Raw genomic sequence first — 21128 nt, 5'->3', positions numbered from 1 at the left:
GAGGGGTGGGTGCAGACACTGGGGAGGGGTGGGTTCAGGCACTGGGGCAGCGGTGTGTGCAGACACTGGGGGCGGGTGTGTGCAGACACTGGGGGAGGCGTGGGTGCAGACACTGGTGGAATGGTGGATGCAGGCACTGGAGTAGAGTCGGCGCAGAAACTGGGGGAAGTGGGGATGCAGACACTGGGGCAAGAGGGGTACAGACACTGTGGGAAGGGGATGCAGACACTGGGGGATGTGTGGGTGCAGACACAGGGGGAGGGGTGGGTGCAGACACTGGGGGAAGGGTACGTGCAGACACTGGGGGAGGGGTGGATGCAGACACTGGGGGAGGGGTGGGTGCAGACACAGGGGGAGGTGTGGGTGCAGACACTGGGGGAAGGGTACATGCAGACACTGGGGGAGGGGTGGATGCAGACACTGGGGGAGGGTGGGTGCAGACACTGGGGGAGGGGTGGATGCAGACACTGGTGGAGGTTGGGTGCAGACACTGGGGGAGTGGTGGGTGCAGACACTGGGGGAGGGGTACGTGCAGGCACTGGGGGAGGGGTGGATGCAGACACTGGGTGAGGGTGGGTGCAGACACTGAGGGAGGGCTGGGTGCAGACAATGGGGGAGGGTGGGTGCAGACACTGGGGGAGGGGTATGTGCAGCCACTGGGTGATGGGTGGTTGCAGACACTGGGGGATGGTTGGGTGCCGACACTGGGGCAGGGGTGGGTGCCGACACTGGGGGAGGGGTGGGTGCAGACACTGGGGGAGGGGTGGGTGCCGACACTGGGGCAGGTTTGGGTGCACACACTGGGGGAAGGGAGTGCAGAAACTGGTGGAGGGGTGGGTGCATACACTGGGGGAGGGGTCGGTGCAGACACTGAGGGAGGGCCTGCAGACATTAGGGGAAGGGGTGGGTGAAGACACTGGGGGAGGGGTGGGTGCAGACACTGGGGGAATGGGCTGCAGGCACTGGGGAGAGATGGTGCAGAAACTGGGGGAGGGGTGGGTGCAGACACTGGGGAAGGGGATGCAGACACTGGGGGAAGGGGGTGCAGACACTGGGGCAAGAGGGGTACAGACACTGTGGGAAGGGGATGCATACACTGGGGGATGGGTGGGTGCAGACACAGGGGGAGGGGTGGGTGCAGACACTGGGGGAAGGGTACGTGCAGACACTGGGGGACGGGTGGATGCAGACACTGGGGGAGGGTGGGTGCAGACACTGGGGGAGGGGTGGATACAGACACTGGTGGAGGTTGGGTGCAGACACTGGGGGATGGTGGGTGCAGACACTGGGGGAGGGGAACGTGCAGACACTGGGGGAGGGGTGGATGCAGACACTGGGTGACGGTGGGTGCCGACACTGGGGCAGTGGTGGGTGCCGACACTGGGGGAGGGGTGGGTGCAGACACTGGGGGAAGGGAGTGCAGACACTGGTGGAGGGGTGGTTGCAGACACTGGGGGAGGGGTGGGTGCCGATACTGGGGCAGGTTTGGGTGCAGACACTGGGGGAAGGGAGTGCAGACACTGGTGGAGCGGTGGGTGCATACACTGGGGGAGGGGTCGGTGCAGACACTGAGGGAAGGGCTGCAGACATTAGGGGAAGTGGTGGGTGAAGACACTGGGGGAGGGGTGGGTGCAGACACTGGGTGAGGGGTGCTTGCAGACACTGGGGGAGGGGTGGTTGCAGACACTGGAGGAGGGGTGGGTGCAGACAATGGGGGAGGAGTGGGTGCAGATAATGGGGCAGGGGTGGGTGCAGACACTGGGGGAAGGTGGATGCAGACTCTGCGGGAGAGGTGAGTGCAGACTCTGGGGGTGGGTGTGTGCAGACATTGGGAGAGGGGTGGGTGCAGACAATGGGAGAGGGGTGGGTGTCGACACTGGTGGAGGGTGGGTGCAGACACTGGATGAGGGGTGGATGCAGACACTGGGGGAGCGGTGGGTGCAGACACTGGGGGAGGGATGGGTGCAGACATTTGGGGAGGGGTGGGTGTCGACACCTGGGCAGGGGTGGGTGCAGCCACTGGGGGAAGGGAGTGCAGCCACTGGAGGAGGGGCTGCAGACACTGGGGGAGAGGTGGGTGCAGACAGTGGGGGAGTGGTGGGTGCAGACACTGGGGGAGGGGTGGTTGCAGACACTGAGGGAGGGGTGGGTGCAGAAACGGTGGGAGGGTTGGGTGCTGAAACTGGGGAGTGGTGGATGCAAACACTGCGGGAGGGGTGGGTGCAGAGATTGGGGGAGGGGTGGATGCACACACTGCGGGAGGGGTGGGTGCAGACACTGGGGGAGGGGTGGGTGCAGTCACTGGTGGAGGAAGGCTGCAGACACTGGGGTAGGGGTGGTTGCAGACACGGGGGAGGGTTGGGTGCAGACACTGGGGCAAGGTCGGCTGCCAACACTGGGGGAAGGTGGATGCAGACACTGCGGGAGGGGTGAGTGCAGACTCTAGGGGAGGGTGGGTGCAGACACTGGGGGAGGGGTGGGTGCAGACAATGGGGGAAGGGTGGGTGCAGACACTGGGGGAGGCAGGTTGCAGACACTGGATGAGGAGTGGGTGCAGACACTGGGGGAGCGATGTGTGCAGACACTGGGGTAAGGGGTGTGTGCAGACACTGGGGGAAGGGGGCGCATACACTGGGGGAGGGGTGGGTGCAGACACTGGGGGAGGGGTGGGTTCAGGCACTGGGGCAGCGGTGTGTGCAGACACTGGGGGCGGGTGTGTGCAGACACTGGGGGAGGGGTGGGTGCAGACACTGGGGGAGGCAGGTTGCGGACATTGGATGAGGAGTTGGTGCAGTCACTGGTGGAGGGTGGTTGCAGACACTGGTGGAGGGTGGGTGCAGACACTGGGTGAGGGGTGGGTGCAGACACTGGGGGAGGGGTGGGTTCAGGCACTGGGGCAGCGGTGTGTGCAGACACTGGGGGCGGGTGTGTGCAGACACTGGGGGAGGGGTGGGTGCAGACACTGGGGGAGGCAGGTTGCAGACACTGGATGAGGAATGGGTGCAGACACTGGGTGAGGGGTGGGTGCTGACACTGGTGAGAGGGGTGGGTGCAGACACTGGGGGAGGGGTGTGTGCAGTCACTGGTGGAGGGGTGGTTGCAGACATTGGGGGACGGGTGGGTGCAGACACCGGGGGAGGGGTGGGTGCAGTCACTGGTGGAGGGTGGTTGCAGACACTGGTGGAGGGTGGGTGCAGACACTGGGTGAGGGGTGGGTGCAGTCACTGGTGGAAGGTGGGTTCAGACACTGGGGGAGGGTGGGTGCAGACACTGCGGCAGGTGTGGGTGCAGACACTGGCGGAGGAGTGCGTGCAGACACCGAGGGAGGGGTGGGTGCAGACACTGGGGTAGGGGTGGTTGCAGACACGGGGGAGGGTTGGGTGCAGACACTGGAAAAAGGTCGGCTGCCGACACTGGGGGTGGGTGGATGCAGACACTGGGGGAAGGATAGGTTCAGACACTGGGGGATGGGTGGGTGCAGAAACTGGGGGAGGGGTGGGTGCAGACACTATGGGAGCGGTGGGTGCAGACACTGGGGGAGGGTGGGTGCAGACACTGGGGGAGCGGTGGGTGCAGAAACTGGGGGAGGGTAAGCTGCAGACACTGGGGGGAGGGTAGGTGCAGACACTGGGGGAGGGTTGGGAGCAGACAATGGGGGAGGGGTGAGTGCAGAACTGGAGGAACGGTCGGTGCAGACACTGGGGGAGGGTGGGTGCAGACACTGGGGGAGCGGTGGGTGCAGAAACTGGGGGAGGGTAGGCTGCAGACACTGGGGGGAGGGTAGGTGCAGACACTGGGGGAGGGTTGGGAGCAGACACTGGGGGAGGGGTGGGTGCATACACTGGGGGAGGGGTCGGTGCAGACACTGAGGGAGGGGCTGCAGACATTAGGGGAAGGGGTGGGTGAAGACACTGGGGGAGGGGTGGGTGCAGACACTGGGTGAGGGGTGGTTGCAGACACTGGGGGAGGGGTGGTTGCAGACACTGGAGGAGGGGTGGGTGCAGACACTGGGGGAGGAGTGGGTGCAGACAATGGGGGAGGGGTGGGTGCAGACACTGGGGGAAGGTGGATGCAGACTCTGCGGGAGAGGTGAGTGCAGACTCTGGGGGTGGGTGTGTGCAGACACTGGGAGAGGGGTGGGTGCAGACAATGGGAGAGGGGTGGGTGTCGACACTGGTGGAGGATGGGTGCAGACACTGGATGAGGGGTGGATGCAGACACTGGGGGAGCGGTGGGTGGAGACACTGGGGGAGGAATGGGTGCAGACACTTGGGGAGGGGTGGGTGTCGACACTGGGGCAGGGGTGGGTGCCGACACTGGGGCAGGGGTGGGTGCAGCCACTGGGGGAAGGGAGTGCAGCCACTGGAGGAGGGGCTGCAGACACTGGGGGAGAGGTGGGTGCAGATAGTGGGGGAGTGGTGGGTGCAGACACTGGGGGAGGGGTGGTTGCAGACACTGGGGGAGGGGTGGGTGCAGAAACGGTGGGAGGGTTGGGTGCTGAAACTGGGGGAGTGGTGGATGCAAACACTGCGGGAGGGGTGGGTGCAGAGACAGGGGGAGGGGTGGATGCACACACTGCGGGAGGGGTGGGTGCAGACACTGGGGGAGGAAGGCTGCAGACACTGGGGTCGGGGTGGTTGCAGACACGGGGGAGGGTTGGGTGCAGACACTGGGGCAAGGTCGGCTGCCAACACTGGGGGAAGCTGGATGCAGACACTGCGGGAGGGGTGAGTGCAGACTCTAGGGGAGGGTGGGTGCAGACACTGGGGGAGGGGTGGGTGCAGACAATGGGAGAAGGGTGGGTGCAGACACTGGGGGAGGCAGGTTGCAGACACTGGATGAGGAGTGGGTGCAGACACTGGGGGAGCGATGTGTGCAGACACTGGGGTAAGGGGTGGGTGCAGACACTGGGGGAAGGGGGTGCATACAGTGGGGGAGGGGTGGGTGCAGACACTGGGGAGGGGTGGGTTCAGGCACTGGGGCAGCGGTGTGTGCAGACACTGGGGGCGGGTGTGTGCAGACACTGGGGGAGGGGTGGGTGCAGACACTGGTGGAATGGTGGATGCAGGCACTGGAGTAGAGTCGGCGCAGAAACTGGGGGAAGTGGGGATGCAGACACTGGGGCAAGAGGGGTACAGACACTGTGGGAAGGGGATGCAGACACTGGGGGATGTGTGGGTGCAGACACAGGGGGAGGGGTGGGTGCAGACACTGGGGGAAGGGTACGTGCAGACACTGGGGGAGGGGTGGATGCAGACACTGGGGGAGGGGTGGGTGCAGACACAGGGGGAGGTGTGGGTGCAGACACTGGGGGAATGGTACGTGCAGACACTGGGGGAGGGGTGGATGCAGACACTGGGGGAGGGTGGGTGCAGACACTGGGGGAGGGGTGGATGCAGACACTGGTGGATGTTGGGTGCAGGCACTGGGGGCGTGGTGGGTGCAGACACTGGGGGAGGGGTACGTGCAGGCACTGGGGGAGGGGTGGATGCAGACACTGGGTGAGGGTGGGTGCAGACACTGGGGGAGGGCTGGGTGCAGACACTGGGGGAGGGTGGGTGCAGACACTGGGGGAGGGGTAGGTGCAGCCACTGGGTGATGGGTGGTTGCAGACACTGGGGGATGGTTGGGTGCCGACACTGGGGCAGGGGTGGATGCCGACACTGGGGGAGGGGTGGGTGCAGACACTGAGGGAGGGGTGGGTGCCGACACTGGGGCAGGTTTGGGTGCACACACTGGGGGAAGGGAGTGCAGAAACTGGTGGAGGGGTGGGTGCATACACTGGGGGAGGGGTCGGTGCAGACACTGAGGGAGGGGCTGCAGACATTAGGGGAAGGGGTGGGTGAAGACACTGGGGGAGGGGTGGGTGCAGACACTGGGGGAATGGGCTGCAGGCACTGGGGAGAGATGGTGCAGAAACTGGGGGAGGGGTGGGTGCAGACACTGGGGAAGGGGATGCAGACACTGGGGGAAGGGGGTGCAGACACTGGGGCAAGAGGGGTACAGACACTGTGGGAAGGGGATGCATACACTGGGGGATGGGTGGGTGCAGACACAGGGGGAGGGGTGGGTGCAGATACTGGGGGAAGGGTACGTGCAGACACTGGGGGAGGGGTGGATGCAGACACTGGGGGAGGGTGGGTGCAGACACTGGGGGAGGGGTGGATACAGACACTGGTGGAGGTTGGGTGCAGACACTGGGGGATGGTGGGTGCAGACACTGGGGGAGGGTAACGTGCAGACACTGGGGGAGGAGTGGATGCAGACACTGGGTGAGGGTGGGTGCCGACACTGGGGCAGTGGTGGGTGCCGACACTGGGGGAGGGGTGGGTGCAGACACTGGGGGAAGGGAGTGCAGACACTGGTGGAGGGGTGGTTGCAGACACTGGGGGAGGGGTGGGTGCCGACACTGGGGCAGGTTTGGGTGCAGACACTGGGGGAAGGGAGTGCAGACACTGGTGGAGCAGTGGGTGCATACACTGGGGGAGGGGTCGGTGCAGACACTGAGGGAGGGGCTGCAGACATTAGGGGAAGTGGTGGGTGAAGACACTGGGGGAGGGGTGGGTGCAGACACTGGGTGAGGGGTGGTTGCAGACACTGGGGGAGGGGTGGTTGCAGACACTGGAGGAGGGGTGGGTGCAGACAATGGGGGAGGAGTGGGTGCAGATAATGGGGCAATGGTGGTTGCAGACACTGGGGGAGGGGTGGTTGCAGACTCTGGGGGTGGGTGTGTGCAGACATTGGGAGAGGGGTGGGTGCAGACAATGGGAGAGGGGTGGGTGTCGACACTGGTGGAGGGTGGGTGCAGACACTGGATGAGGGGTGGATGCAGACACTGGGGGAGCGGTAGGTGCAGACACTGGGGGAGGGATGGGTGCAGACATTTGGGGAGGGGTGGGTGTCGACACCTGGGCAGGGGTGGGTGCAGCCACTGGGGGAAGGGAGTGCAGCCACTGGAGGAGGGGCTGCAGACACTGGGGGAGAGGTGGGTGCAGACAGTGGGGGAGTGGTGGGTGCAGACACTGGGGGAGGGGTGGTTGCAGACACTGGGGGAGGGGTGGGTGCAGAAACGGTGGGAGGGTTGGGTGCTGAAACTGGGGGAGTGGTGGATGCAAACACTGCGGGAGGGGTGGGTGCAGAGACTGGGGGAGGGGTGGATGCACACACTGCGGGAGGGGTGGGTGCAGACACTGGGGGAGGGGTGGGTGCAGTCACTGGTGGAGGAAGGCTGCAGACACTGGGGTAGGGGTGGTTGCAGACACGGGGGAGGGTTGGGTGCAGACACTGGGGCAAGGTCGGCTGCCAACACTGGGGGAAGGTGGATGCAGACACTGCGGTAGGGGTGAGTGCAGACTCTAGGGGAGGGTGGGTGCAGACACTGGGGGAGGGGTGGGTGCAGACAATGGGGGAAGGGTGGGTGCAGACACTGGGGGAGGCAGGTAGCAGACACTGGATGAGGAGTGGGTGCAGACACTGGGGGAGCGATGTGTGCAGACACTGGGGTAAGGGGTGTGTGCAGACACTGGGGGAAGGGGGCGCATACACTGGGGGAGGGGTGGGTGCAGACACTGGGGGAGGGGTGGGTTCAGGCACTGGGGCAGCGGTGTGTGCAGACACTGGGGGCGGGTGTGTGCAGACACTGGGGGAGGGGTGGGTGCAGTCACTGGTGGAGGGTGGTTGCAGACACTGGTGGAGGGTGGGTGCAGACACTGGGTGAGGGGTGGGTGCAGTCACTGGTGGAAGGTGGGTTCAGACACTGGGGGAGGGTGGGTGCAGACACTGCGGCAGGTGTGGGTGCAGACACTGGCGGAGGAGTGCGTGCAGACACTGAGGGAGGGGTGGGTGCAGACACTGGGGGAGTGGTGGGTGCAGACACTGGAGGAGGGGTGGTTGCAGACACTGGGGGAGGGGTGGGTGCAGAAACGGTGGGAGGGTTGGGTGCTGAAACTGGGGGAGTGGTGGATGCAAACACTGCGGGAGGGGTGGGTGCAGAGACTGGGGGAGGGGTGGATGCACACACTGCGGGAGGGGTGGGTGCAGACACTGGGGGAGGGGTGGGTGCAGTCACTGGTGGAGGAAGGCTGCAGACACTGGGGTAGGGGTGGTTGCAGACACGGTGGAGGGTTGGGTGCAGACACTGGGGCAAGGTCGGCTGCCAACACTGGGGGAAGGTGGATGCAGACACTGCGGGAGGGGTGAGTGCAGACTCTAGGGGAGGGTGGGTGCAGACACTGGGGGAGGGGTGGGTGCAGACAATGGGGGAAGGGTGGGTGCAGACACTGGGGGAGGCAGGTAGCAGACACTGGATGAGGAGTGGGTGCAGACACTGGGGGAGCGATGTGTGCAGACACTGGGGTAAGGGGTGTGTGCAGACACTGGGGGAAGGGGGCGCATACACTGGGGGAGGGGTGGGTGCAGACACTGGGGGAGGGGTGGGTTCAGGCACTGGGGCAGCGGTGTGTGCAGACACTGGGGGCGGGTGTGTGCAGACACTGGGGGAGGGGTGGGTGCAGACACTGGGGGAGGCAGGTTGCAGACACTGGATGAGGAGTGGGTGCAGACACTGGGTGAGGGGTGGGTGCTGACACTGGGGAGAGGGGTGGGTGCAGACACTGGGGGAGGGGTGTGTGCAGTCACTGGTGGAGGGGTGGTTGCAGGCATTGGGGGACGGGTGGGTGCAGACACCGGGGGAGGGGTGGGTGCAGTCACTGGTGGAGGGTGGTTGCAGACACTGGTGGAGGGTGGGTGCAGACACTGGGTGAGGGGTGGGTGCAGTCACTGGTGGAAGGTGGGTTCAGACACTGGGGGAGGGTGGGTGCAGACACTGCGGCAGGTGTGGGTGCAGACACTGGCGGAGGAGTGCGTGCAGACACTGAGGGAGGGGTGGGTGCAGACACTGGGGGAGGGGTGGGCACAGAAACTGGGGGAGGGGTGGCTGCAGACACTGGGGAAGGGGTGGGTGCAGACACTGGGAAAAGGTCGGCTGCCGACACTGGGGGTGGGTGGATGCAGACACTGGGGGAAGGATAGGTTCAGACACTGGGGGATGGGTGGGTGCAGAAACTGGGGGAGGGGTGGGTGCAGACACTATGGGAGCGGTGGGTGCAGACACTGGGGGAGGGTGAGTGCAGACACTGGGGGAGCGGTGGGTGCAGAAACTGGGGGAGGGTAGGCTGCAGACACTGGGGGGAGGGTAGGTGCAGACACTGGGGGAGGGTTGGGAGCAGACAATGGGGGAGGGGTGAGTGCAGAACTGGAGGAAGGGTCGGTGCAGACACTGGGGGAGGGTGGGTGCAGACACTGGGGGAGCGGTGGGTGCAGAAACTGGGGGAGGGTAGGCTGCAGACACTGGGGGAAGGGAGTGCAGACACTGGTGGAGGGGTGGTTGCAGACACTGGGGGAGGGGTGGGTGCATACACTGGGGGAGGGGTCGGTGCAGACACTGAGGGAGGGGCTGCAGACATTAGGGGAAGGGGTGGGTGAAGACACTGGGGGAGGGGTGGGTGCAGACACTGGGTGAGGGGTGGTTGCAGACACTGGGGGAGGGGTGGTTGCAGACACTGGAGGAGGGGTGGGTGCAGACACTGGGGGAGGAGTGGGTGCAGACAATGGGGGAGGGGTGGGTGCAGACACTGGGGGAAGGTGGATGCAGACTCTGCGGGAGAGGTGAGTGCAGACTCTGGGGGTGGGTGTGTGCAGACACTGGGAGAGGGGTGGGTGCAGACAATGGGAGAGGGGTGGGTGTCGACACTGGTGGAGGGTGGGTGTAGACACTGGATGAGGGGTGGATGCAGGCACTGGGGGAGCGGTGGGTGGAGACACTGGGGGAGGAATGGGTGCAGACACTTGGGGAGGGGTGGGTGTCGACACCTGGGCAGGGGTGGGTGCCGACACTGGGGCAGGGGTGGGTGCAGCCACTGGGGGAAGGGAGTGCAGCCACTGGAGGAGGGGCTGCAGACACTGGGGGAGAGGTGGGTGCAGATAGTGGGGGAGTGGTGGGTGCAGACACTGGGGGAGTGGTGGTTGTAGACACTGGAGGAGGGGTGGGTGCAGAAACGGTGGGAGGGTTGGGTGCTGAAACTGGGGGAGTGGTGGATGCAAACACTGCGGGAGGGGTGGATGCACACACTGCGGGAGGGGTGGGTGCAGACACTGGGGGAGGAGTGGGTGCAGTCACTGGTGGAGGAAGGCTGCAGACACTGGGGTAGGGGTGGTTGCAGACACGGGGGAGGGTTGGGTGCAGACACTGGGGCAAGGTCGGCTGCCAACACTGGGGGAAGGAGGATGCAGACACTGCGGGAGGGGTGAGTGCAGACTCTAGGGGAGGGTGGGTGCAGACACTGGGGGAGGGGTGGGTGCAGACAATGGGGGAAGGGTGGGTGCAGACACTGGGGGAGGCAGGTTGCAGACACTGGATGAGGAGTGGGTGCAGACACTGGGGGAGCGATGTGTGCAGACACTGGGGTAAGGGGTGGGTGCAGACACTGGGGGAAGGGGGTGCATACAGTGGGGGAGGGGTGGGTGCAGACACTGGGGAGGGGTGGGTTCAGGCACTGGGGCAGCGGTGTGTGCAGACACTGGGGGCGGGTGTGTGCAGACACTGGGGGAGGGGTGGGTGCAGACACTGGTGGAATGGTGGATGCAGGCACTGGAGTAGAGTCGGCGCAGAAACTCGGGGAAGTGGGGATGCAGACACTGGGGCAAGAGAGGTACAGACACTGTGGGAAGGGGATGCAGACACTGGGGGATGTGTGGGTGCAGACACAGGGGGAGGGGTGGGTGCAGACACTGGGGGAAGGGTACGTGCAGACACTGGGGGAGGGGTGGATGCAGACACTGGGGGAGGGGTGGGTGCAGACACAGGGGGAGGTGTGGGTGCAGACACTGGGGGAAGGGTACGTGCAGACACTGGGGGAGGGGTGGATGCAGACACTGGGGGAGGGTGAGTGCAGACACTGGGGGAGGGGTGGATGCAGACACTGGTGGAGGTTGGGTGCAGACACTGGGGGAGTGGTGGGTGCAGACACTGGGGGAGGGGTACGTGCAGGCACTGGGGGAGGGGTGGATGCAGACACTGGGTGAGGGTGGGTGCAGACACTGGGGGAGGGCTGGGTGCAGACACTGGGGGAGGGTGGGTGCAGACACTGGGGGAGGGGTAGGTGCAGCCACTGGGTGATGGGTGGTTGCAGACACTGGGGGATGGTTGGGTGCCGACACTGGGGCAGGGGTGGGTGCCGACACTGGGGGAGGGGTGGGTGCAGACACTGGGGGAGGGGTGGGTGCCGACACTGGGGCAGGTTTGGGTGCACACACTGGGGGAAGGGAGTGCAGAAACTGGTGGAGGGGTGGGTGCATACACTGGGGGAGGGGTCGGTGCAGACACTGAGGGAGGGGCTGCAGACATTAGGGGAAGGGGTGGGTGAAGACACTGGGGGAGGGGTGGGTGCAGACACTGGGGGAATGGGCTGCAGGCACTGGGGAGAGATGGTGCAGAAACTGGGGGAGGGGTGGGTGCAGACACTGGGGAAGGGGATGCAGACACTGGGGGAAGGGGTGCAGACACTGGGGCAAGAGGGGTACAGACACTGTGGGAAGGGGATGCATACACTGGGGGATGGGTGGGTGCAGACACAGGGGAAGGGGTGGGTGCAGACACTGGGGGAAGGGTACGTGCAGACACTGGGGGAGGGGTGGATGCAGACACTGGGGGAGGGTGGGTGCAGACACTGGGGGAGGGGTGGATACAGACACTGGTGGAGGTTGGGTGCAGACACTGGGGGATGGTGGGTGCAGGCACTGGGGGAGGGGAACGTGCAGACACTGGGGGAGGGGTGGATGCAGACACTGGGTGAGGGTGGGTGCCGACACTGGGGCAGTGGTGGGTGCCAACACTGGGGGAGGGGTGGGTGCAGACACTGGGGGAAGGGAGTGCAGACACTGGTGGAGGGGTGGTTGCAGACACTGGGGGAGGGGTGGGTGCCGACACTGGGGCAGGTTTGGGTGCAGACACTGGGGGAAGGGAGTGCAGACACTGGTGGAGGGGTGGGTGCATACACTGGGGGAGGGGTCGGTGCAGACACTGAGGGAGGGGCTGCAGACATTCGGGGAAGTGGTGGGTGAAGACACTGGGGGAGGGGTGGGTGCAGACACTGGGTGAGGGGTGGTTGCAGACACTGGGGGAGGGGTGGTTGCAGACACTGGAGGAGGGGTGGGTGCAGACAATGGGGGAGGAGTGGGTGCAGATAATGGGGCAGGGGTGGGTGCAGACACTGGGGGAAGGTGGATGCAGACTCTGCGGGAGAGGTGAGTGCAGACTCTGGGGGTGGGTGTGTGCAGACATTGGGAGAGGGGTGGGTGCAGACAATGGGAGAGGGGTGGGTGTCGACACTGGTGGAGGGTGGGTGCAGTCACTGGATGAGGGGTGGATGCAGACACTGGGGGAGCGGTGGGTGCAGACACTGGGGGAGGGATGGGTGTAGACACTTGGGGAGGGGTGGGTGTCGACACCTGGGCAGGGGTGGGTGCAGCCACTGGGGGAAGGGAGTGCAGCCACTGGAGGAGGGGCTGCAGACACTGGGGGAGAGGTGGGTGCAGACAGTGGGGGAGTGGTGGGTGCAGACACTGGGGGAGGGGTGGTTGCAGACACTGGGGGAGGGGTGGTGCAGAAACGGTGGGAGGGTTGGGTGCTGAAACTGGGGGAGTGGTGGATGCAAACACTGCGGGAGGGGTGGGTGCAGAGACTGGGGGAGGGGTGGATGCACACACTGCGGGAGGGGTGGGTGCAGACACTGGGGGAGGGGTGGGTGCAGTCACTGGTGGAGGAAGGCTGCAGACACTGGGGTAGGGGTGGTTGCAGACACGGGGGAGGGTTGGGTGCAGACACTGGATCAAGGTCGGCTGCCAACACTGGGGGAAGGTGGATGCAGACACTGCGGGAGGGGTGAGTGCAGACTCTAGGGGAGGGTGGGTGCAGACACTGGGGGAGGGGTGGGTGCAGACAATGGGGGAAGGGTGGGTGCAGACACTGGGGGAGGCAGGTTGCAGACACTGGATGAGGAGTGGGTGCAGACACTGGGGGAGCGATGTGTGCAGACACTGGGGTAAGGGGTGTGTGCAGACACTGGGGGAAGGGGGCGCATACACTGGGGGAGGGGTGGGTGCAGACACTGGGGGAGGGGTGGGTTCAGGCACTGGGGCAGCGGTGTGTGCAGACACTGGGGGTGGGTGTGTGCAGACACTGGGGGAGGGGTGGGTGCAGACACTGGGGGAGGCAGGTTGCAGACACTGGATGAGGAGTTGGTGCAGTCACTGGTGGAGGGTGGTTGCAGACACTGGTGGAGGGTGGGTGCAGACACTGGGTGAGGGGTGGGTGCAGACACTGGGGGAGGGGTGGGTTCAGGCACTGGGGCAGCAGTGTGTGCAGACACTGGGGGCGGGTGTGTGCAGACACTGGGGGAGGGGTGGGTGCAGACACTGGGGGAGGCAGGTTGCAGACACTGGATGAGGAGTGGGTGCAGACACTGGGTGAGGGGTGGGTGCTGACACTGGGGAGAGGGGTGGGTGCAGACACTGGGGGAGGGGTGTGTGCAGTCACTGGTGGAGGGGTGGTTGCAGACATTGGGGGACGGGTGGGTGCAGACACCGGGGGAGGGGTGGGTGCAGTCACTGGTGGAGGGTGGTTGCAGACACTGGTGGAGGGTGGGTGCAGACACTGGGTGAGGGGTGGGTGCAGTCACTGGTGGAAGGTGGGTTCAGACATTGCGGGAGGGTGGGTGCAAACACTGCGGCAGGTGTGGGTGCAGACACTGGCGGAGGAGTGCGTGCAGACACTGAGGGAGAGGTGGGTGCAGACACTGGGGGAGGGGTGGGCACAGAAACTGGGGGAGGGGTGGCTGCAGACACTGGGGAAGGGGTGGGTGCAGACACTGGGAAAAGGTCGGCTGCCGACACTGGGGGTGGGTGGATGCAGACACTGGGGGAAGGATAGGTTCAGACACTGGGGGATGGGTGGGTGCAGAAACTGGGGGAGGGGTGGGTGCAGACACTATGGGAGCGGTGGGTGCAGACACTGGGGGAGGGTGGGTGCAGACACTGGGGGAGCGGTGGGTGCAGAAACTGGGGGAGGGTAGGCTGCAGACACTGGGGGGAGGGTAGGTGCAGACACTGGGGGAGGGTTGGGAGCAGACAATGGGGGAGGGGTGAGTGCAGAACTCGAGGAAGGGTCGGTGCAGACACTGTGGGAGGGGTGGGTGCAGACACTGGGGGAAGGATGGGTGCAGAAACTGGGGTCGGGTCGGGTGTAGCCACTGAGGGAGTGGTGGGTACAGACATTGGGGGAAGTGGGGTGCAGACACTGGGGGAGGGGTGGGTGCAGAAATTGGATAGTGGTGGGTGCATACACTGAGTGAGAGGTGGGTGCAGACACTGGGGGAGTGGTGTGTGCAGACACTGAGTGAGAGGTGGGTGCAGACACTGGGGGAATGGTGGATGCAGGCACTGGAGTAGAGTCGGCGCAGAAACTGGGGGAAGTGGGGATGCAGACACTGGGGGAAGGCGGGGTGCAGACACCGGGGAGGGGTGGGTGCAGACACGAGGGGAAACTGGGTGCAGAAACTGGGAGAGGGGAGGGTGCAGGCACTGGGGGAAGGGGTGGGTGCCGACACTGGGGGAGGGGTGGGTGCAGACACTGCGGGAGGTTCGGCTGCCGACACTGGGGGAGGGTGGATGCAGACACTGGGGGAGGTGTGGGTTCAGACACTGGGGGAGGGGTGTGTGCAGAAACTGGGGGAGGGTTGGGTGCAGACACTGGGGGAGGAGTAGGTGCAGACACTGGGGGACGGTTGTGTGCAGACATTGGTTGAGGGGTGGGTGCAGACACTGGTGGAGGTGTGGGTGCACACACTGGGGGAGGGGTCGGTGCAGACACTGCAGGAGGGGTGGGTGCAGACACTGCGGGAGGGTCGGCTGCCGACACTGTGGGAGGGTGGATGCAGACACTGGGGGAGGGGTGGGTTCAGGCACTGGGGGAGGGGTGTGTGCAGAAACTGGGGGCGGGTGTGTGCAGACACTGGGGGAGGGGTGGGTGCAGACACTGGGCGAGGGGTGGGAGCAGACACTGGGGGAGGGGTGGGTGCAGACAATGGGGGAAGGAGGGGTGCAGACACTGGGGGAGGCAGGTTGCAGACACTGGGGGAGCGGTGGGTGCAGACACTGGGGGAATGGGCTGCAGGCACTGGGGAGAGATGGTGCAGAAACTGGGGGAGGGGTGGGTGCAGACACTGGGGGAAGGGGGTGCAGACACTGGGGCAAGAGGGGTACAGACACTGTGGGAAGGGGATGCAGACACTGGGGGATGGGTGGGTGCAGACACAGGGGGAGGGGTGGGTGCAGACACTGGGAGAGGGGTGGATGCAGACACTGGTGGAGGTTGGGTGCAGACACTGGGGGAGTGGTGGGTGCAGACACTGGGGATGGGGTACGTGCAGACACTGGGGGAGGGGTGGATGCAGACACTGGGTGAGGGTGGGTGCAGATACTGGGGGAGGGCTGGGTGCAGACACTGGGGGAGGGTGGGTGCAGACACTGGGGGAGGGGTAGGTGCAGCCACTGGGTGATGGGTGGTTGCAGACACTGGGGGAAGGTTGGGTGCCGATACTGGGGCAGGGGTGGGTGCCGACACTGGGGAAGGGGTGGGTGCAGACACTGGGGGAAGGGAGTGCAGACACTGGTGGAGGGGTGGTTGCAGACACTGGGGGAGGGGTGGGTGCCGACACTGGGGCAGGTTTGGGTGCAGACACTTGGGGAAGGGAGTGCATACACTGGTGGAGGGGTGGTTTCAGACACTGGGGGAGGGGTGGGTGCATACACTGGAGGAGGGGTCGGTGCAGACACTGAGGGAGGGGCTGCAGACATTAGGGGAAGGGGTGGGTGAAGACACTGGGGGAGGGGTGGGTGCAGACACTGGGTGAGGGGTGGTTGCAGACACTGGAGGAGGGGTGGGTGCAGACAATGGGAGAGGGGTGGGTGTCGACACTGGTGGAGGGTGGGTGCAGACACTGGATGAGGGGTGGATGCAGACACTGGGGGAGCGGTGGGTGCAGACACTGGGGGAGGGATGGGTGCAGACACTTGGGGAGGGGTGGGTGTCGACACCTGGGCAGGGGTGGGTGCCGACACTGGGGCAGGGGTGGGTGCAGCCACTGGGTGAAGGGAGTGCAGCCACTGGATGAGGGGCTGCAGACACTGGGGGAGAGGTGGGTGCAGACAGTGGGAGAGTGGTGGGTGCAGACACTGGGGGAGGGGTGGTTGCAGACACTGGGGGAGGGGTGGGTGCAGAAACGGTGGGAGGGTTGGGTGCTGAAACTGGGGGAGTGGTGGATGCAAACACTGCGGGAGGGGTGGGTGCAGAGACTGGGGGAGGGGTGGATGCACACACTGCGGGAGGGGTGGGTGCAGACACTGGGGGAGGGGTGGGTGCAGTCACTGGTGGAGGAAGGCTGCAGACACTGGGGTAGGGGTGGTTGCAGACACGGGGGAGGGTTGGGTGCAGACACTGGGGCAAGGTCAGCTGCCAACACTGGGGGAAGGTGGATGCAGACACTGCGGGAGGGGTGAGTGCAGACTCTAGGGGAGGGTGGGTGCAGACACTGGGGGAGGGGTGGGTGCAGACAATGGGGGAAGGGTGGGTGCAGACACAGGGGGAGGCAGGTTGCAGACACTGGGGTAAGGGGTGGGTGCAGACACTGGGGGAAGGGGGTGCATACACTGGGGGAGGGGTGGGTACAGACACTGGGGGAGGGGTGGGTTCAGGCACTGGGGCAGCGGTGTGTGCAGACACTGGGGGCGGGTGTGTGCAGACACTGGGGGAGGGGTGGGTGCAGACACTGGGGGAGGCAGTTTGCAGACACTGGATGAGGAGTGGGTGCAGACACTGGCTGAGGGGTGGGTGCTGACACTGGGGAGAGGGGTGGGTGCAGACACTGGGGGAGGGGTGTGTGCAGTCACTAGTGGAGGGGTGGTTGCAGACACTGGGGGAGGGGTGGTTGCAGACACTGGGGGATGGTTGGGTGCCGACACTGGGGCAGGGGTGGGTGCCGACACTGGGGGAGGGGTGGGTGCAGACACTGGGGGAAGGGAGTGCAGACACTGGTGGAGGAGTGGTTACAGACACTGGGGGAGGGGTGGGTGCCGACACTGGGGCAGGTTTGGGTGCAGACACTGGGGGAAGGGAGTGCAGACACTGGTGGAGGGGTGGGTGCATACACTGGGGGAGGGGTCGGTGCAGACACTGAGGGAGGGGCTGCAGACATTAGGGGAAGTGGTGGGTGAAGACACTGGGGGAGGGGTGGGTGCAGACACTGGGTGAGGGGTGGTTGCAGACACTGGGGGAGGGGTGGTTGCAGACACTGGAGGAGGGGTGGGTGCAGACACTGGGGGAGGAGTGGGTGCAGACAATGGGGGAGGGGTGGGTGCAGACACTGGGGGAAGGTGGATGCAGACTCTGCGGGAGAGGTGAGTGCAGACTCTGGGGGTGGGTGTGTGCAGACATTGGGAGAGGGGTGGGTGCAGACAATGGGAGAGGGGTGGGTGTCGACACTGGTGGAGGGTGGGTGCAGACACTGGATGAGGGGTGGATGCAGACACTGGGGGAGCGGTGGGTGCAGACACTGCGGGAGGGATGGGTGCAGACACTTGGGGAGGGTTGGGTGTCGACACCTGGGCAGGGGTGGGTGCAGCCACTGGGGGAAGGGAGTGCAGCCACTGGAGGAGGGGCTGCAGACACTGGGAGAGAGGTGGGTGCAGACAGTGGGGGAGTGGTGGGTGCAGACACTGGGGGAGGGGTGGTTGCAGACACTGGGGGAGGGGTGGGTGCAGAAACGGTGGGAGGGTTGGGTGCTGAAACTGGGGGAGTGGTGGATGCAAACACTGCGGGAGGGGTGGGTGCAGAGACTGGGGGAGGGGTGGATGCACACACTGCGGGAGGGGTGGGTGCAGACACTGGGGGAGGGGTGGGTGCAGTCACTGGTGGAGGAAGGCTGCAGACACTGGGGTAGGCGTGGTTGCAGACACGGGGGAGGGTTGGGTGCAGACACTGGGGCAAGGTCGGCTGCCAACACTGGGGGAAGGTGGATGCAGACACTGCGGGAGGGGTGAGTGCAGACTCTAGGGGAGGGTGGGTGCAGACACTGGGGGAGGGGTGGGTGCAGACAATGGGGGAAGGGTGGGTGCAGACACTGGGGGAGGCAGGTTGCAAACACTGGATGAGGAGTGGGTGCAGACACTGGGGGAACGATGTGTGCAGACACTGGGGTAAGGGGTGGGTGCAGACACTGGGGGAAGGGGGTGCATACACTGGGGGAGGGGTGGGTGCAGACACTGGGGGAGGGGTGGGTTCAGGCACTGGGGCAGCGGTGTGTGCAGACACTGGGGGCGGGTGTGTGCAGACACTGGGGGAGGGGTGGGTGCAGACACTGGGGGAGGCAGGTTGCAGACACTGGGGGAGGGGTGGGTGCAGTCACTGGTGGAGGGTGGTTGCAGACACTGGTGGAGGGTGGGTGCAGACACTGGGTGAGGGGTGGGTGCAGACACTGGGGGAGGGGTGGGTTCAGGCACTGGGGCAGCGGTGTGTGCAGACACTGGGGGCGGGTGTGTGCAGACACTGGAGGAGGGGTGGGTGCAGACACTGGGGGAGGCAGGTTGCAGACACTGGATGAGGAGTGGGTGCAGACACTGGGTGAGGGGTGTGTGCAGTCACTGGTGGAGGGGTGGTTGCAGACATTGGGGGACGGGTGGGTGCAGACACCGGGGGAGGGGTGGGTGCAGTCACTGGTGGAGGGTGGTTGCAGACACTGGTGGAGGGTGGGTGCAGACACTGGGTGAGGGGTGGGTGCAGTCACTGGTGGAAGGTGGGTTCAGACACTGGGGGAGGGTGGGTGCAGACACTGCGGCAGGTGTGGGTGCAGACACTGGCGGAGGAGTGCGTGCAGACACTGAGGGAGGGGTGGGTGCAGACACTGGGGGGTGGGGTGGGCACAGAAACTGGGGGAGGGGTGGCTGCAGACACTGGGGAAGGGGTGGGTGCAGACACTGGGAAAAGGTCGGCTGCCGCCACTGGGGGTGGGTGAATGCAGACACTGGGGGAAGGATAGGTTCAGACACTGGGGGATGGGTGGGTGCAGACACTATGGGAGCGGTGGGTGCAGACACTGGGGGAGGGTGGGTGCAGACACTGGGGGAGCGGTGGGTGCAGAAACTGGGGGAGGGTAGGCTGCAGCCACTGGGGGGAGGGTAGGTGCAGACACTGGGGGAGGGTTGGGAGCAGACAATGGGGGAGGGGTGATCGCAGAACTGAAGGAAGGGTCGGTGCAGACACTGAGGGAGGAGTGGGTGCAGACACTGGGGGAAGGATGGGTGCAGAAACTGGGGTCGGGGCGGGTGTAGCCACTGAGGGAGTGGTGGGTGCAGACACTGGGGGAAGTGGGGTGCAGACACTGGGGGAGGGGTGGGTGCAGAAATTGGATAGTGGTGGGTGCATACACTGAGTGAGAGGTGGGTGCAGACACTGGTGGAATGGTGGATGCAGGCACTGGAGTAGAGTCGGCGCAGAAACTGGGGGAAGTGGGGATGCAGACACTGGGGCAAGAAGGGTACAGACACTGTGGGAAGGGGATGCAGACACTGGGGGATGGGTGGGTGCAGACACAGGGGGAGGGGTGCGTGCAGATACTGGGGGAAGGGTACGTGCAGACACTGGGGGAGGGGTGGATGCAGACACTGGGGGAGGGTGGGTGCAGACACTGGGGGAGGGATGGATGCAGACACTGGTGGAGGTTGTGTGCAGACACTGGAGGAGTGGTGGGTGCAGACACTGGGGGAGGGGTACGTGCAGGCACTGGGGGAGGGGTGGATGCAGACACTGGGTGAGGGTGGGTGCAGACACTGGGGGAGGGCTGGGTGCAGACACTGGTGGAGGGTGGGTGCAGACACTGGGGGAGGGGTAGGTGCAGCCACTGGGTGATGGGTGGTTGCAGACACTGGGGGATGGTTGGGTGCCGACACTGGGGCAGGGGTGGGTGCCGACACTGGGGGAGGGGTGGGTGCAGACACAGGGGGAGGGGTGGGTGCCGACACTGGGGCAGGTTTGGGTGCACACACTGGGGGAAGGGAGTGCAGAAACTGGTGGAGGGGTGGGTGCATACACTGGGGGAGGGGTCGGTGCAGACACTGAGGGAGGGTCTGCAGACATTAGGGGAAGGGGTGGGTGAAGACACTGGGGGAGGGGTGGGTGCAGACACTGGGGAAGGGGATGCAGACACTGGGGGAAGGGGGTGCAGACACTGGGGCAAGAGGGGTACAGACACTGTGGGAAGGGGATGCATACACTGGGGGATGGGTGGGTGCAGACACAGGGGGAGGGGTGGGTGCAGACACTGGGGGAAGGGTACGTGCAGACACTGGGGGAGGGGTGGATGCAGACACTGGGGGAGGGTGGGTGCAGACACTGGGGGAGGGTGGGTGCAGACACTGGGGGAGGGGTGGATACAGACACTGGTGGAGGTTGGGTGCAGACACTGGGGGATGGTGGGTGCAGACACTGGGGGAGGGGAACGTGCAGACACTGGGGGAGGGGTGGATGCAGACACTGGGTGAGGGTGGGTGCCGACACTGGGGCAGTGGTGGGTGCCGACACTGGGGGAGGGGTGGGTGCAGACACTGGGGGAAGGGAGTGCAGACACTGGTGGAGGGGTGGTTGCAGACACTGGGGGAGGGGTGGGTGCCGACACTGGGGCAGGTTTGGGTGCAGACACTGGGGGAAGGGAGTGCAGACACTGGTGGAGGGGTGGGTGCATACACTGGGGGAGGGGTCGGTGCAGACACTGAGGGAGGGGCTGCAGACATTAGGGGAAGTGGTGGGTGAAGACACTGGGGGAGGGGTGGGTGCAGACACTGGGTGAGGGGTGGTTGCAGACACTGGGGGAGGGGTGGTTGCAGACACTGGAGGAGGGGTGGGTGCAGACAATGGGGGAGGAGTGGGTGCAGATAATGGGGCAGGGGTGGGTGCAGACACTGGGGGAAGGTGGATGCAGACTCTGCGGGAGAGGTGAGTGCAGACTCTGGGGGTGGGGGTG

Source organism: Pristiophorus japonicus, unplaced genomic scaffold (genome assembly GCF_044704955.1).
Source record: "Pristiophorus japonicus isolate sPriJap1 unplaced genomic scaffold, sPriJap1.hap1 HAP1_SCAFFOLD_217, whole genome shotgun sequence".
Classification (NCBI taxonomy): domain Eukaryota; kingdom Metazoa; phylum Chordata; class Chondrichthyes; family Pristiophoridae; genus Pristiophorus; species Pristiophorus japonicus.
Note: the sequence above shows the minus strand (reverse complement) of the source record.